We start from the raw sequence: 4,379 nt of genomic DNA, 5'->3' as shown, positions 1-4,379 counted from the left end.
TGCAGATAGTAAACTTCATATTATCTTTCCAGCCCAGCCCTGCCAGAAATAAATATAAAAATTTCAGAGGGTATCGCAAAAAAAAAAAAAAAAGTCCAGAGTGACTTTAGTAAACAGTGGCAATAAAAGAAATGCAAAACCCATTCATTTCATTGGCTTTATTTGCCTTGTTATTGGAAACTGTTTTTCAATAGTGTTTCAGAAACAATGCTTATGGCAGAGGTTTTCAACCTGTAGTCTGTGGAGACTTCAGAGCCCATAGTCTCTTTCTGAAGTGTCCATACAAGATGCTTAAGGAAAACAAGGTCATTCTTTGTATATAGCAATATATGCTTGTAAGACTCCTGAAGGGCTTTTGTCGTACCTGTAATTATGTGAAGGCTCTCACAGATCAAAAAAAGGTTGAAAAGTACAACTGCAAACAGCTGAGGATGAGTTACTACAAGCTATTTTCCCAGGACAATCTAGATGACTGTCTGGTTTTTCAGCTTTCTGCGCATAGCGTCATCCAGTCTTTGATGAACTTCTCAATGCCTCCCATCCAACATCCACTTTGACAAACAGAGATACAGAGGAGATGGTGAGGAAAGCATGACCACTGTTAGCCAGCTATAATCACAAGAAGTATCTATATCCCAATATTACAGAAGGGCCAGGATGAAAAAGCAGTGTAACCAGGTCTCTTTGTAGCCTTTTCACAGTGAGTGATTAGTTTGAGAAGACACAGGTAGAACAGATGCTTCACCCTGGATGAAGCTGCTGTACTCAGCTCATTGTGTCCTCAACATCTACACGAACATGCAAGCTGTGATTTCACAGCTGCTGTAAAGTCCTATGAAGCCTTCTTACATGACAAAGTACAGAATCCAAATGCTGAAGGTAATACTTATAGTTTCCACATTCAGTGGATGTACCTAGAAAGTTCAACAAATTAAGCTTTTCCTCCTTGGCTTGATTATGTGATTTCATGATAGTAAGACTTTCTTTTTTGTTCTGAGATTTTCTCATGTGGGCAAGGCTTCCAGAGAAATGTAGGATGCTTAAAATCATCACTACACGACACTGTAGAGCAATAAGTATGACCTCAGCAGAGCTATTATGGCACAGAAGGTCTAAAGGGATGCAAGGCAAGGTAGTAAGAACAGATAGAGTAGGACATATGGGACACCACATGAGGTCCTGTTTGGCCTCCAGCTACCAGACAAGATCAGTGTCTCCTACAGTTCCTATGTCATATCTATGAGCTCTGTGTGGATGTCTAGGAAACTGAGATAAACTCATTGGGTGGGATTCAGCTCCAAACTCTGATACCTAGACTTTGATATCTATGTGAAGGCAGTGTCTGTTGGAATCCTGAGTCTACAACTGTAGAAAAGTACATAATGCAAAGATACAACCAAATACCTGGTTTTACCTGATTTTCTTTTTTAGAGAGTTAAATATCAAAGGGCTATGTTAAATATGTGTCCCTTTCATCATCCGGCACTTTCAGCATTAGGCATTCTGGCTCGCAGGCAAAGTCCTGGAAAAGATCCTGTGTCACTAAGCAGGCAGCTAAGGAGATATCCACATCACTTAACTTTAGACATCAGTAGTGAAGATATCTTCTAGGTTCTCCACTTTGCCTTTGTAGTCACAAGAGAGAAATGAGCGATTTTAGAGTATAAGCGTCAAACATATTTTTGATGTCTACGCAAGGGTGAGATGATTCATACTTTGCAAGTAATCTGTTTCTTTCCACCTGGAATACACTTCCAGGTCTGCTGGAAGCTATTCCTCAGAATAGCTGACCAGATCAGAGACAGATGTTGACACTGTGGAAGTCTACATGTAGATAACTTTTCCCCTGGCAACTTTGCCCAGTCACTGTTATTCTGTTTCATGCATGCTGAGAAATAATGGTCTTAAAAAGCTTGGGGGTGGCTTCTGTTGGGTATTACCAACCAGATTTGGGGGAGGTGCATGCCTGATAAAAGCTTAGTAGCTTTCACCAAGGGTAGTTTTTAGGAAGCCTTGTTCTCTCTGTCAGATTGTTGTCCATATGACCAGCACTTCCGTGTCCAGAAACAAACTATGGTATGTAGTGCACATGCAGTGAAAAAAAGCTAGGATTCTACCCTCTGCCTTTAGCAGTCAGGCACATGCAACCAGTTCAGAATTGCATTTAAGAGTAACATTAGGAAGATATGGAGTATGCAGTAGTAGTTAATGATGCTCTGATGTTAAGTTCCGTGCATATATGTACTAAAGAGCTAAGTTCAGCTAAATACACATTGTACTTTGTGTATGAAAACACACCAGCAGAGCTTGAACCATGTTTTGAACCTTGTGGTCTTTCACCTTCTTATGATTAAAATTGCAATTTCCCATTGGCTTTCTTTTGGGGAATTCATCCATGTAAAGAATTACTGTGTGATATGACACTGTGTGATATGACACTCTTCAGTGTCTGTAATGACTTAGGCTTCTGGATATGCCTTTTCCAATGGACTTTGTGCTTGCAGAGAAGTCTCAAGAGGCCTTTGTGTACCGGTGTAATCTGTAAAAACAAGTATTCGGTGTGTTCATTTCCTTTCCCTTCTTGTCAATTTAGTGGCAGTGTAACATGCTATAGCTCTGAGAAGTACCAAGTTATTGGATGGAAAGCTGTATTTTGGCTTTTGACTGTGTCAAGGTACAAACTTACTGGCCTGTTGGGTCTAATACTGACCTTTTTTGGTCAAAACTGGTTTAATTGGTAATGGGATCTGGGGTTATTCAGCTTTGTTATGAGGTGGAAACACAGATATCAATTGCTGCTTTCTAACCTTTTTTGTGTTTTCAGAAATTGTTTTTAACATGTATACTGCTGTAGATGACACAATAAATGTATTATCATTTTGTATAAGTCTGTTCTGATATAAAATTGCACCAAAGAGATTTTTTTGTCTGTAAAGTTACAGGGTAGTGTATTTTTTCCTGAAGCAACAGGATGGAGTTTTTTGGGCTAAAAGGGTTAGCTTCCTTCCTCATGGGAAGCAATCCCTGGATTCTGCTGGGCAGAGTCAGTCCTGGACGAACCAGGCATGAAGTCTTTGCCATTAGTGGGCGATGCACACTCTTCCTTCACCATCAATCAATGGAGTTACATGAGGAAGGTGTTTAGCACACTGCATCAGTATCAAGCATGACTATGGTCTAATACTGCCAATACAAATGCAACACACTCTCCATTGCAACTAAAAGCCCCTGTGGCTCTGAGCTTTGATCCACAGGTCCCTTGGAGCCTACATATTATTTCTAAGGGGTCTAAACCAGAAAATAAATTCTGTTTTCCTCAAAGGCACTACCAGCTGGCAAAGGTAGAAAAAGTTTGATCTCTATAACACCTGATATGCTTCAAGGCTTCATTTCTTTTCTAGTCAAAGTAAAGCTCAAGAGTTTTATTATCAGGTTCATTTTCAAAAGATCAGGTACACTCACCCTACTGAAACAGAGGCCACCAAAAGCAGGAAAGGGATGCTTAAATGCAAGTAGCTAGTGTGATTTTGGGAGCTGTGTGGTATCCTGTCTGGCCTCCATCTGCTCTTCCAGAAAAGTGTAAGGGTCCAAAAATCTGAATCATATCTCCAGGACAGCACAGATGTCTTGGATGCCCCAAGACATCTCAAATGGCATTTGGTAGCTCTGTTTATGCAACAGAATCCAACTCCAGATCAATAGCCAGTGATGTCTAGACAGCTATACAGTTGGCCAAACGTAGGTGCTTACTTTAGGGAGAGCTGAGTGGCTCATGGATTTCACTAACTGTATTGCTAATACTTCCAATGGCTTAGACATCTAAATCATACGTATAGACTGCAACATGCAGACGCCTGAATTTAGCTATCATAACCTGTGAGCTGAACACCACCTTTGCTTTACAGAAAGAGTATTGCATTGGGTATTTCTTATCACAGCATTTAATTTTTCCTGAAGATCATTCTCTGTCATGCAATGCACTTTTAAATTGATTTATTATTTCTTCCTTTAGTTGAGATGCACTGAAACCTTTCATGTTTTTCAGGCCTGTTTTTTTCCAGTAGCTTCTACCATCCTTCTGCACTGCTCTGAAAATCCAGCTCTGGGTGGGTTAGGCAACCTTGGGGAAGCTCAGCATTGGCAAAGCAGGTAAAGCTGCCTGCTGGAAGGATTTCTTTTAATCTAGAGTCCATACAATCAAGCTTTCTGAAAAAATGTGCTGACACTGTAAGAGTTAAAAATCTACTCTTGGTGACAAAATTTCACTTACCTTAACAACCTGTCTTTTCTGCAACACCAAGAAAAACAGCTGAAACAGTTGCTTTTAATCTTTCCAGGTTGTCATGTAGTTTGTAAAGGGATTTAAAAATAATACTTAG

Source organism: Mycteria americana, chromosome 2 (assembly GCF_035582795.1).
Source record: "Mycteria americana isolate JAX WOST 10 ecotype Jacksonville Zoo and Gardens chromosome 2, USCA_MyAme_1.0, whole genome shotgun sequence".
In the NCBI taxonomy this organism is placed as follows: domain Eukaryota; kingdom Metazoa; phylum Chordata; class Aves; order Ciconiiformes; family Ciconiidae; genus Mycteria; species Mycteria americana.
This window is presented reverse-complemented; position numbering follows the sequence as displayed.